At 36.5% G+C, this 14,592-nt stretch overlaps 1 long non-coding RNA gene across 1 annotated transcript in view; it reads right to left on the bottom strand.

Moving 5' to 3' along the window:
* Nucleotides 1-224: 224 nt before the first annotated feature.
* The window catches only part of LOC132074041 (uncharacterized), a 65,364-nt gene continuing 50,996 nt past the window's right edge, over nt 225-14,592 (bottom strand). The window contains exons 2-3 of the long non-coding RNA XR_009418576.1: nt 4,559-4,599; nt 225-553 (exon numbers count right to left, since the gene is read on the bottom strand). This is a non-coding gene — a long non-coding RNA (uncharacterized LOC132074041). The remainder of the gene's footprint in view (nt 554-4,558; nt 4,600-14,592) is intronic.

The raw sequence follows: 14,592 nt of genomic DNA, 5'->3' as shown, positions 1-14,592 counted from the left end.
AGTACAATTAATCTGATCTGTGATTCATTTGAGGAAGGTGGAGATTGAGAGACACACATGGAATACACAAGATGAGTGTCTGATTAGGAAGAGAAATGTGTATAAAAAGTACTTTCAGAAGAATGAAATCAAAGACACAATATAGGCATAATATTTTAGAAATAAGTTCTATTTGCTAGAGGATCAATTACAAGTTAGATAAAAACTGAAAGCCTAATTCTGATCTTTTCAGGTCTCTGGAGAGTGAGGGAGAACAGGCTCAGTCTCCTATCCTGAATTCAGTAATCCCCACTTGTTACACATCAGTGATGGAATACCCTGTACTCAGAGGCATGATTCTCCTATGCACTTTCACAGGAACAGCTGGCAAAAAGGCAGCAATCCTCACATCCTTGGCATCTGTTGGTCTTGATGAAAATTCCTGTCTCATTTACAGAGGGTCAGGTTCTATCACCATGAACATAGAGCTGAAACTGATTTCTCAGTAGTGCTAATAAAAGTAGTAGGGAGATATATAAGGAGCAGCAGTCTCTCTGGATTTAAGTGACAACATCTGAAATTAAAGGGACAGAGAATTTTAGACTCTCATTAATCATCACCATTATTTAAGGAGATTCTGTAAAGATATCTTTAAACTCAGTTCATAGTGTAAACACTTTGCAAATCCTATTGAGTCCTGTGAGCAAACCCGCTACATAGAACAGTACATGTTCCAAACTTAGGGAACCATACACCCTGCTTGCCATCTCACTTGGGTTTCATATTGTGTGTATAAATAGCTGAGACACATGTATTAATACATTAGCTAAAATTAGCAATACAGTAATTTAAATGCAGGGAGCATTTAAATAAAAATCAAAGAATATAAAATAGCCTTAATCTTTATACTGTAGCAGCTTTATCTGAGCTTCTCAGTAAGCATCATGACATTGCCTAACAGTTGCATAGAGCACACACAGCCAGCTACTGGAGCTTTTATTTTACCAGAAACCACAGACATTTGTTTTTATTAGCATATCTGAGGTACACTAACTTTGTGCCTGTAGTATGGAAAAGACAGGTATTTAAGTAACCATCTAAAAGTATAATTATGGACAATTTGCATATCTTTCATGGCTCTGTCTTTTGTAAAAGGGTTCAGGAACAGTGATTGCATGAATTTCTATCCATTGCTCTGCTTTCTGATACTAGGCTTTAAATTATCAAATTGAAGTGGACATGTGGTTCTTTCAATTATATATTCAGAGGGGAAAAAAAGAGGTTCAGGTCAGTTTGGTTCTATGCATAGCTCATATCCAACTAACACTTCTGAAAGAGCTTCATTCACAAAGGTTCCACACCTGTAAATTTACCTGGATAAATACTTTCTTCCCATTTTCCTCCCACCCAAATTCCACCAATTTTCCACTTCTGAACACATTTCCTGCTCTCTAAATGAATTTGGTCTATTATCACACCTTGATTAAACCCCAAGACTGAGCTACAGACAGCAGGATGTAGGAGCATAGTGGCCTTCCCAGAACACTGACTTGTGGCTTTGTTTATGGCAAAAACTTGTTGTGTTTGCTGTTTTCTGCTAAGAAAAAAATCTGTATTTTTTCCACATGCAGCCAAATGCCAGGAGGAACCATTTCCATTGAGAGAATTCCAAAGGCAGTGTCTAGGCTTTGGGAGTGACTACAGGACCTTTAGCTGTGGTATATGCTCTACCATGGTTTTGAATGAGTATCCTACATGAGACAGTTTGGGAATAAGAAAGGTCTCAAACATTTGAGACCAAAAAAATGGAGTTTCAGAAAATGCCCAAAATATTCAACATCAGCTCAGCAATCACTTGAGAAAAAAGTCCATATGAAAATTCAAAAATATATTATGTATTAACAGACCACTGGCTGACAGTGCAAGATCAACAATTTTCTTGTCTGAAAGTTGCACTACAAAAAATCTGCATAAATATATTAAAAATTTTTAATCACATTTCAAAATTAACACTTTAGGTGCGGATATAATGGAAAAAGAAAAAAAGAAAAGAGGTTTTGCTCTAGAGTTGAGTGGTATAAACATAACAAAGTATTAAGTCAGAAATTAAAGCAAATTGAAAGAGATGGGGATAATATAAGAATTTAATATTGAATATTTAGCATTGAAAATGCTATATGTGTATTTCAGTTTAGTGCATGGATTTAGTTTAGGCTCTCTGTGCCTCAGACACTGCTGACTGAAACATAACCTACCTTATTAGCCTCCATTTCAAAAAACACAACTGCAGTGGCTGTGCAGATCTATTGTATTTTGACTTACAGACAAGAAATTCTGGAAGAAATTCTTGACTCAAAGGTCAAGAAAACCTTGTTTCCTTGTCTAGGATTCTTTTGTGACCTCAAAAAGACTGCTTTGTGTCTACTAAAAGGTTGCTCAAATTTCACCCAAATTAGCAGAAATACTTGATGAGTCCTATGAAAACCAATGAGTTTTTAAAATGCAGAGTCAAGAGGAAATCAGTGACATGCAGTTTGAGATAAAACCTTCTCTGACAGGACTGGAGCTACAATAAAAGATTCTGCCCACTGTCTAATGTTACAAAGTGTAAGGAAAGGCATAACACATAAACTAATTATGTTTCACTCAACTTTTTATAAGTCAGGCACCAGTTTTACAGATAATTATACTGATTATACTAAGAACAACTGTCAATTGTGGCAGAGAAGGATATCCTAAAAGGAGAAATGATCAGAATTTAGTAGAAATGTAACCATATGAGCTTCTTCAGAAGTCAGTTCTGACACATAACACCTGAAGATTTTACTCTGTATTTATCTCTGTAAACTGCATAATTATTTGGTCATTTAGAAAGGCAGAGAAGACATAAAAATGTACATTAGACTGCACTTAGACCAAATAAGGAGCAACATATAGGATATGGCAAGCTTTCCCAAGAAAATAGCAAATGGCTATAACCTTCCATGGTATGGCTGCAATATTTTAAAGGGTTTTTTGGTCCTAAAGATAAAACCTCATCTCCTCTGATCAAAACAAGTATATGTTTTATATTGTATATACACATTTACAATATTTAAAACATAATTATATTTATATTAAAGAAGGCACTTTACAAAATGTAAGCATCATTTCTAATAGATTTCAGTGATTTGTAAACCCCAGATTCACTATGGGTACTTTCCTATGGGATCTCTTGTTTTTCCTCTAGTCTTTGAATCTTTTAAAGCCCCTCTCATTATTTTTGTTGTCTGAAGTTGGGCAATAATTTTACTGTGATTAATTAAGCAAAAAGACATGGAAATGGGGGTGTGGTAATCATCAGATAATAAAGCCCTCTGGGTCTCGCAATGCATGAGGTGCAGCCAGGACCCTTTATCCCCAGAGGTCTGATTATCTCCAGGAAAGCTACACCTCCCTGTACTTGCTGTATGGCTATTATGAAATATCTTTACATTTTATAGATAAAGTAAATTACTTTAATCACTGAAAATTGCCAGTGTTGTGAGGTTTCAGCTGTGAGGTTCACAGAGCTTAATCTGCCCATTTCAAGTCTGAAATAACCAATAATTGTTCTAATAAAAGCATCAGTAAATCATTATTTACATGCTGGGATCATCCCCTCAGAGTGGCAAAGGCACCTTCTGTGTGTTTGATGACATGGGGCGCTCGTTTAACCATAACCCTGGAAGTGCAAGCCATAAGGGAAATACTCTACCAGGGCTATTTAGTGTGTGTAATCAATGCTTTGTTAGAGCATCAAATTATTTTCTGTCATTCTGCAAAGTCCTAGGTCAGCAAACAATAACATCTGCCCAACATCTGAAAATCTCTTTGGAAAAATTCCAAATGTCTTCAATTTGTCACACTTCCAATCAAGCATTTTTCAGAAAATCTTCAGCGGCTTTTGTTCAAAGGCAAAATATATTTTCCCATTCCTAAATCATTGGAACGCACAAGAAGCATGTTTACTAATTGCAAATATGATGGGGATGTCAGTGACAACTCTATCCTGCCCTCCACATGCTCCGGGGCTGTGAACACAGGGCTTTGGCAGACACCACAGTCAAGCAAAAGATGTGTCCTCCTTCCTGCTGCCAGCCCTGGGATCGTGACAGCCTCACATTTCCTTTCCGTGGAGCAGCGCAGGACTGGAAATCTCAGAATTACATCCCAACTGATGGAAGAGTCACAGACTGACAAAAATATCACCTTTCTGGAAGAGCATTTCCAAAACAAAACTTGCTTACACTGATATATTATCCTTACCTGTCACATCACAGTAATTTATTTAAGATACACTATTTGGAAAGATTTGCAAGCAGTTACACAGGGATATGGATTTCTACTTCCAAGAGGCTTTCAGTGACCTAATGCACTACAAGAAAACACTGTGAGATGCAGACATATACCTAAAAAGCACTCCTGACTATCCAGAAAGGTGATCTATGTCTGAGCTGGGCAAACAGATTAATTAAAAGAAATCCAAGGCCTTTTTGCAGCGCAATGTTCACATACACATACAAGCTGAAGACACAAGAAAGCAGCTAGTTATACTTACTGGACTAATGCATGACACATGTCAAACTGGAGGAGTTTTACCTAGAAACAGAAAACAGTATCTTTAGCAGAGGTGAAAAAAACAGAACTAGGAGGCAAAGGAATACTGGTCCTAATGCCATTTATCCTACTTTTTTAAAGAAGTGCTAAAAAGTCGACACATTTCTCATGACAGGAAAGTAATTTTATTTCAGAGGGAAAATATGTGCTATCAGTAATTCTCCAGAGAAATCTGAGATTATTGTGCCAGAGGCAATTAACCCTGAGTAATAAAAACTTCTAGCAGCCTCAAATGACAACCTGATAGAAGAGCAGATATTTCCAAGGGAAAATAGTGACTTGCAAACAAGATGTCTTTTTCTTCTCTTCTGGCTTTCAACCCAAGCTTTTAAGCTTCCTGCAGTAATTTGTTTACCAAGTTGACTAATGAGAAGAATTAATCAGAAGACTTTTCATAGGAGAAATATGACCAGTAATATGAGCAAGAATTGTATGATACAGAAGACCAATGTCATCTGCTTCTGGGAGAATTCCAAATTGAAAGACTGAGTCTGGTTACAAGATACAGTGTAGGAGATGAGGAGAAATGCTCCGTGGACGCTGCATTTAAAAAAAGGAAAAAAAAAACTAATTGGCAAAAAATAAATGAGAATATCAGTCACAGGAATAAAGATGAGATCAAATTTAAGGCCAGTCTTGTTAACTCCTTAAGTATAACTCATATAACGAAGGAGCTGGTGAAGTCAGTGAAAGGACTGATGCAAGAAAATCACATGAAAATTAGGAAAATTGAAAGATTCTTACTTCTGATAACACTAATTTGCTAGTGTTGAAAAGCTGTTGCATTTTTGAATTCAAAGGTAAGTATTAAAATCCCAGTATGGTGTCCTTGTTTCATCTGGGACACAGTCACTTTTCTTCCCAGCAGTTGGCACAGTGCAGAGTTTTGGATTTAGGATAACAATAATGTTGACAACACACAGAGGTATGAGTTGCTGCTTACACCAAGACTTTTTTTCAGCTTCAGCCAGTGAAGAGGAGGCACAAGGAGCTGGGAGGGGGCACAGCTGGGACAGCCAAAGTGGCCAAAGGGATATTCCATACGGTGTCATGGTCAGTGTGTGCCCTAGGAGCAAAGCTGGCTCAGGGATTAGCAGGTGGGTGGTGAGAAATTTCGCAGTGCATCACTTGGGTTTGATACTCTAATCAAAGTCAGCATATTTCCAAGTGAAACAGACAAAGTAGCTCCGAAATTTTTAGCTACATAAAGTTCATGATGTATCCCATTGGTTAATGCAGTTTCAAAAACTAACTTATATCTTAAAATCTAGGAAGACAGAGTGAACAAAAAATAACAAAACAACTACGCTGAGAATAAAAAAGGTGGGCTCTTAGGAGCTGTCATTAAAGTACTGCTTATTGAATTTTAAAGCAGGAATCAATTAAAGTTTTGGCCAAGTATATCTCTTACAAAAAATGGCCCAATGCTTTCAAGAGTTTTCTGTGCCAGAACGGTGCTGTATGTGGTACATTGTGCATCCAGGAATTTTCTTATGCAAACAAAGCAAAAACATGGAGTTAGATTACTTCAGTAATCTAATAGAGTAATCTAATACCTCAGTATTTCTCAAGGTATCTCTTTTGAAGTTTCTTCTGAACAAGTAAATAAACTTAAGTTTAACAAAAAATTTGAAAGCATGTTAAAAAGAGGAATTGGAAACTAGAATGCAACATGGCATGTAGCAATTTTTAACAAATATATGTGCTATGATTGAACACAGCGTACCCAAACCTGTTCATGACTATGTTGGTCAGTATGTCCTGCTACTCACAGCGCCAGAACTTAGAGCTCATTTGAAAAATCTTCCAAAGAGTTCCAGACACACATTATATCTAAAGTGAAAAAACTAAGACCATAAAAATTCTTGATTATCTAGAAATGGAAACACTACAACATCTGACCCCAGAGTCTTGGGCTCCAGCTCTGAAACTTGTTCAAAGGGGGATAGCTCACAGGAGCAGCTCCCTCTTGCCTGTGGGTGCTGAGGAGAAGGGCAATGTTGAGGTTTAATAATTATGTTAGGGAAGGATTCACGTAGACACTCGATATCAGGTAAGCTCCTCGTCTAATACGGAAATTGAACTCATGCAACATTCATGCAGAAATATTTTACGTAGCTACAGTAAATATGATCAAAGCCTTTAATTGTAAAACAGGCTGAAGCTTCTTGTGAAGAATTTCGGGTAATAAGCAAATATGAAAGCCAACTTGGGGGTTACCTAAAAGGGTGAACAGCCTTTGAGGTACCAAACTTAAAGCCTCTTGTGCATCAAAATCTATAATATTTAGAAATAAAACAGAGATCTTTGAAGGCGTGAAAATCCTGAGGCTTCAAGAATATCTTATTTAAGCTGAAGAATATATTACATAAAATGGGAGAGGGCATTATGAACACAGCCTAACAAGGAACACAGAGTAATGTCTCAACATGCTTTTTGTTCAAACTTCATAGGAAATTAGATTAATAATGCATGAGTTGCTTTATGCTAAGGTTACTGGCTCACCCACCCCCTCATTTATTTTTCCTCTGGAAAGCATTCTACTTTTACATAAAAAATTAGATTTTCCCCATTTTATTCAACATGGCTTGAGCAGACACAGAGCTCTCAAAAGCTCTCAGATAAAGTCACTTTTATCAAGCTATGCAGAGCTCTTCTGTTCATGTGAGTATACTTTTTCTTATTGCAAAAAGTAGGCAACCTAAAGAATAGCATATCTAAAAGCATATAACTTTTTACAGCATCCCCAGTTCTTTCAATATCTTTGAAAGAACTATACCTGTTTGGAAACAAACCTCATTCTTGGTGTGGGGAAAAAGAACAAGATGTGGGCTAGAGAACATTTCCTTCCTTCTCCCATTCTTTCTTTGTGGAAAAAGTGTCAAGTTTATATTAGGAGCAGTTTTTCAGCTAAGATTTGCGCAGGAAAATCTCCACCTTGCTTTTATTCTGAAGAAAAACAGGTTGCAATAACACAGACTGTCCTGGAAGTCCCCATATCTCCACCTACTCCTCTTGCCAATGAGAAAATTAAACTCTCTGCAGTCCATATGTCCTGTCTCATGAAACACAAGGCATTTTTGGCATTTCTTCCCTTTAAGGGCAATCAGAGCTGGTAGATGAGATAAAGGCTAGCAGAGTACAACTCTGTGTGCACAATGACTTCTTGAGCACAGTGACTCATGGAATATCAGAAAGTCAAACACGCACTGTGATATTTCTTTAAATGACAAATCATCATCAAAAGAAAGCTGTGAAACTGTTGCCATCACTTTCAAAATATAAATAGGGGAGAAGAGAGCAAAAGAGAAGGAATATTTTTGCCATCAAACCACAAACCTCGTTAACAGAACAAGAAGAGATAAGCTTTTTGTTGATAAATTCCTGCAATCATTAAGTCAAACAATTGCAGGGCTGAAAAGGAGCTCAGAGGATCACTTTGTCTAAGACCATGATCTGAGATAAAGTTATTTGTACTTAAATAAACATTTACCAGGAAAAGCTAACAGTTCTTTAAAATCTTCAGGTACATTTTTTCCTTTTGGAAAACTTATTTACCTGCTTAGCTATCAGTGCAATGAGATTTTTTTTTATTTTTCATGAATGGAGATATTCTCCTTCTACAAACTAAGCCAATTTCTTCTTGTCCTTCACCTGACACTTACAGGGAGCAGTTCAGGACACTCCTGATAACTGCTTAGACACTGAAATGCTACTGTCAAGCTTCCTCCATTTTTCAAAAGCAGAAAAATAAAACAGTTTTTTCAGCAGTTGATTTAAGCTTTACATTCAGTGTTTTATCAAAAGACTGCTTTATCATCAAAAGACTCAAAGCAGATAAATATAATGTAAATTAATATATCCTGAATTAAGTTTTTTATATATAAATATATAAAATTATAGTCAAAGGACTTCTCACTTTTTCATTACAGCCACTGTGAACTTTTTCATTGTCTTCACTAGGAATAGCATTATTCTAAAGAAAGGCAACAGAGTACAAATCCAGGATAATCTTTATGCACAGCACATGGGAAAATTCTGGAAAAATCTATTTTTGCAAGACACACCCTTTCCTTAACTTCAGAAAAAAGTTGCATGTACGAGATAAGTAGGATTTGACTGTAAAATAACTCACTAACCATGCACACTATTTTAAAAGGTCATTATCTGGCACACAGGCAATATTAATAAAAAAATACAAAATTCAGTTTTCTTTGGCTTGTAATTAATAATTTCATTGCCAAAGTTCTCAGAAATTGAGAGAGCCAGCAACAAGAATAATTTTCTGTAGATTATAAAAGTTAATTTCCAATACATTATGTATATCATTCTTTAAATGTCAGATCCAAATGCATTTTTAGTGACTGATCTTAATTTTGCATATGCTTTTAAAGTAGTATTCATTAAAAAGTAATCTCGGTAAATTGACGTCAGGACCATATTTCATTTCGTCAATCAAACCCCTGAAATGTTTTGAGACAAATTCTTGCACATCACTAACTGTACCTGGGAAATTATTGTTTCACTCTCACTTAAACTACACCCTGCAACATCAAAAAAAGATAAGGAGCTTGCTTAGGGAGAGATCCTTCACTGAAAGTAGAGATGGAGAATGATGCTGCACTCCGAGGAGGTTTTTGAGCTGCTTTTGGCAGAGCCTGAATTGCCGTGAATTCCTCGCTGCCCTCCTCGCCAGCCAGGGACAGCCGCAGCAGCCCACACCTGGCGACAGGGCTCAGGACCCTCCTTTGTCAGCTACCAAAACCAAATTACCTTCTCTGCAAACACACATAAACATTCCTAATTCATTTCTGGTTTCAAATTAGACTAAAAATTCAACAAAGAGCAGGTTTTGCTTTAATTTGCTGTGAATTTCATAATGTAATAACATCAGAGGAGTTAATGTACAGCTCTATTAATTGAAAGTAGAGCTTCAGGGGTTGGTGGAGCTCTTTGGTTCTTTTCCTCATTTCTTTGTAGAGAATGAACTTTGAATTTTGTATTTTCAGGTCCTGTAGATTGTGACACAAAACACTTTTTCCTCATCCTTGTCACAACGTGATTAGGGAAAAAAGGCTTTTTTTGGCTGTCTTTCTCTTTTTTTTACATATAATGACTCAGATCAGCTACTCAGTCTGACTACCCTTGCCATGTCACAGCTTTCAGGCTGACATTTATATTCATTTTAATATTTCCTTCTGGCTAATAAGGAAAACTGGCAAATAAGTACTCATATAAAACATGTATCTGAGCAGTTGTTTGTGCAGGGAGACATTAAAAACCATAAGGCTGGAGAAAGGGAAAAAAAACCCCCAAAACTTAATCACATTTTAAACAATTTTCCAAAAAGGGTTGGAGGAATCCTGGCAATCTTTTTTAGATAAATCCAATGATACTAAAGGTAATTTTTACCTAATGTATCTTGATAAATGAACAGAGATATGTGGTAATTCTTTGTTCTATGCACGACAATAATTCATAAAAAGAGATGGGACTAAGCACCATATATGAAATATATCACAAAGAAGAATGATCTAAGGTTCACTGAGATACACAGACCAGTCTTAAATGCACTGTGAAGGATTCCCAATGGCTGGGATGACAATACAGCCTGCTATACTCCTGTCTCCAAGTTCAATCTAATTTTTTCCCCCTAAATTAAGAGGTTTCATAAATCAGGAGAGGAAATCAGGTTCCCTCTTTCTAAAAAAAAAAAAAATCACACCCACAAATTACCTCTGTCCCTCCACCCTACAAATATATAGGTACCCTGTCCTACAGAAACATCTAAAAATTTATATAAACCCTCAGAAATTGCATAAAATCTCTCCATGCCATTTCCTCTAAGTACAGAGGGGGTTCATGAAGTCTGGCTGCTAAAATTTGTACCTACCATACAAACAGAAGAAAGAGAAAAGAAACATACTGGCCATAGAGTAAAATTAGGGTACCTCATTCCTGTATCCTTAATTCCACAAAAGAGTTCTACAAACATAAAACCCTACAGAAGTTTTCCACATAATTATTCGGCCTCATTTGAATTACAGAATGATCTGATAGTGAGACTTGGTGTTTTGGGCTTTTTTTGTCCCAGCCACATTATGGGATGAACATTGCAAAATACTGGAAAAGTTTAGCAGATTTTAATTTTCCTCTGAGGAAGAAAGCACTAAACTACCAACTTACCTACCTAACTACATTTTGTACCAAAGATATATGACTCCTCAGGAAATCCTCCTGACTGAGGCAGAAAAAAGGATACTCTAAAAATTAGATTTGTTGTCTGTTAACACCCTATTTTATATTCAATTTTCTTTTGTCACATTCCAAGAAAGCAATTATTTTTGCAAGTACAGACACACTGTTCTTTCTGAAAGGTACAGTTTCATATCTTTGTCCATCCCCTTTGATTTATTGCCTCAGTGTCAATACACAATGTCTGTGCCAGCATTTTGAAACTCAAAAAGGAGTATTTGCTCCACAGAATACAAATGCTAGTTCAAAGAAAATCTTTGCTTGCATTTATGCTTTGAGAAAACAGATTTTAAAATCCTGGAAACCTGCTTAAATTTGGTTTACCGGCAATATCTGCCCAGTTATGACATTGACCTCTTTAGCTCCTGAAGGGCAGCAACATAGAAGAATCACCATCATACTCTGCAAATTAGCAACGTGAATCTTAAAAAACCCCCAAAGCAACAACATAATAAACAGAGATTTTTAATTTGGTAGGTCATCTTAAGTATTAAAAACTGACCTAAGAGCCCAGGTACTGGAGCCCACTCTAAGTGCCCAGAGCTTTCTGCTCTGGCTGGAATTTGCAGAAGTGCTATTGGCAGGTGCATATGGAAATACAGTAGGAATATTTTTGCAACTCAACTTTTTTTTTGTCTCACCAACTGTTATTAACTTTTACTGAGACAGAGCCAGGGTCTATTTTTACTATTGGAGTGGTAATCTGCTAGCAAGCAGCATGGTTTCCCTCATTAGTTATGTTTGCTCAAGATGTTTGTGTTTTTTTGTTTGCAAACACAGCAACATTAACAGAATTTTTCCCATATTCTGTCTTAGCTTTTGAAACCAGAAAGAGCTGTTCTTTGAGCATGGATGAAAACACTTTTTTTCCTTGTTTCTATGGGACCACAATTTCTTCACATTGGCTACACTAATAAATTTGAAAGAAATACTCCTATTTTCAACTAAAATCCCCTATTACGGCATATTATAAATTTTCTGAACTAAAAAAAAAATAATTAATAAAATAAGATGAATTATTGCAGACTGGCAAATGCTCTTTAACTCTCACAAAGACGAATAACAGCTGTGAATATCAAGCAGAACTCACTCACTGAAAATGCCCCATAGTTTACAGATTTTACAGCAAAAAGGGCAGGGGAGGGGTGTGCAGGGACAGGGGGAGACCATGTGGACATTGGCCAAATCCAAAAAGTGTGTTAGCTTGCTGCAGCATCTTTGAATTCTGTTTACATCACCACCTTGAGGAAAGGCTTTGTTTGAAGGGCCCCATCAGTGAACATTCTGGGTTAGTGCTTTTCTGTATTTAACATGTGAATCACAGGTCCCTGCACCATCACACACCCCTGCAATGCTCCCGTGCTGAAAACACACAGCATTTGTGTTCTTAACCCTGTGATTTGAGAACAATAACTGTTAATGTAACTCAGTTAACTGTATTGCTTTTAATTGAAGATTATCTTGATTACAGCCAAAGGGCACTATTAATACTCTGAAGAAATGACTAAGACTTTAGCATTTGAATGTTGTAGAGAAAATAGAACTAATTAGCACTAATTTAATTCTAAGATTAAAGAAAATTCATTTTTTTAATTTTTAATTTAAGATAAACTATTTTACTCAGAACAAAGAAAGAATAATAAGTACTTTTTCTGACTGAAAGGCATTTTTTACTTTTTGCATTATTTCATTAATATGGGAATATGGGAATCATGACCCCATTAAAGATCAAATAATAAGCATTTAATTATTGACAGCAAATAAATTTTTAATAAAGATACAAGGGTTTTGCTGTATAAAAGAAAGAAAACAAAGTACCTCTGACCCAGAAATTCTTAGAGGATCTCACACCACTATATAATCTATAACCTAATTTTAAAAGGATAGGTTCACAAAGGGACATGTCATTTTTCTTTCTTCTGTAGCACAGAATGAGGTACTGTAAGTACAACGTGTGTGAAAATGCTCCCCAGAAGAACCCCAGTTCTATCTTAATCATGCACTTAAACTAAATAATACATTGAATATGTCATAACCAGGAGGACAGTCATGATAAAAAGTGATTTAACCCCTTTTTACTCGACAAAATAATACTTTCTTTTCTTTACCTTGGGACTAGTTGTCATTTATAATTTCTGACCAAGGGAGACATAATGGATTTACAATGAAACCCTGATGCTTTTCCAAGGAACATGAAGATGCAGAAAATAAGTGCCCATTACATTAGCAGACAAAAAGATGTTTTCATTGGAACTCCGAGCCTCATCCTGGTGCTGGCAAATAAATGGACTGTTTGCAGGTTCTGAAAGCATAGTTTCTGGCTAATCACATATCAACAAAGTAAAAATAAAATGAACTTTTCCTGAACCTTCTGATTCAGCACATAACTAAAAGATTCAACATGACTTTTTTCAGCTTTGCATTCATATTCAGAAGGGGCCCAAATCCAAGAGCCCTAGTCCAACCAGTCACTACCAAATATTCAGATTAGTTTCCTAAAATGAACAGAAATACCTACATGACAAACATAAAGGAAGGAAAAAAGAAAAATGGATTTGGGAACTTATCACTGTAAGAAACTCTAACTTTTTCCCCAAATTACTTCTTTTGCCACCTTTAAATCTCATCAAAATATCACATCAAGGAGGGGAAAAATATTCTTAAAAATGTAAAGAGTAGACGAAAAAGAGGAGCTGTCAGAAGACAAAATATTTACTAAATTATGGAATCTATTTAGTCTTTTCATAGTTTAAATGAAATAGCATATTCTTGACAGACGAGAAAATTTCAAAAGATTCTATGTTGAGATTCAGTTTGAGTAACTCACGTACCAGCTGAGTTTCACAAATTTGCAGAAGTGGGTTGAAGTTCTCCCATGCACTGCTTCTCTTCAGATCCCCCAGATTTTCAGAAGCAACATAATATATAAATAGGGAGAAGTGAATCACATGAAGATTTGAAAAAAATACCTCCTCAACAATTCAGTCTAAGTTGATGCAGATTCTGATCTGAGACCTTAGGAAGAAATTCCTTGCTTTGAGGATGGTAAGGCACAGGTTGCTCAGAAAGGTTGTGGACCTTCCATTCCTGGAAGTGTTCAGGGCCAGGCTGGATGGGACTCTGAGCTGCCTGGTCTAGTGGAAGGTGTCTCTGCTCATGGCAAGGGGTTGGAATGAGATGAGCTTTATGGTTCCTCCCAACCCAGACCATTCTATGATCTAGGAATTCCCTTGGTTGTCCCATCCCCATAGTGCTGGTAGGAAACTGGCAGCAATCACATGCATGTAGCAGCCATGGAAATATTCTGCATTTTGTGTCTGACAGCAGTAGGAAATAATAGCCCTCATCACTCTGCATTTCACAAAGAAAAAACCTGCAAAAGAAAGAGCTTTTTGCACAATGCATTTTCTCACACAGCTTCCTTCTGCACATGCTCTGGTCAGGTTTACAGCAGCATGTGCCACTGGCATATTTTACAAAAAATCCCTTTGCCAGGATCTTTTCTCCTGAGAAGCTGAGAAGCTTCAACTTCTCCATGTTTTGCTACTTTGGAATGTGATTTGGAGAATAGTTTAACCAGCATGTGAATTGTTTTTAATTAATGGCCAATGACAGCCACCTACGTCAGACTCTCTGAGTCTGTCATGAGATTTTATTATTCATTCCTTTCTAGCCTTCCGATGTCGCCTTTCTCTCTCTTTGGTGTAGTTTTAATACATC

The sequence above is a fragment of the Ammospiza nelsoni genome, chromosome 6, assembly GCF_027579445.1.
Source record: "Ammospiza nelsoni isolate bAmmNel1 chromosome 6, bAmmNel1.pri, whole genome shotgun sequence".
Classification (NCBI taxonomy): Eukaryota; Metazoa; Chordata; class Aves; order Passeriformes; family Passerellidae; genus Ammospiza; species Ammospiza nelsoni.
The sequence above is the reverse complement of the archived record's forward strand: the minus strand, read 5'-3'. Positions and strand labels throughout refer to the sequence as shown.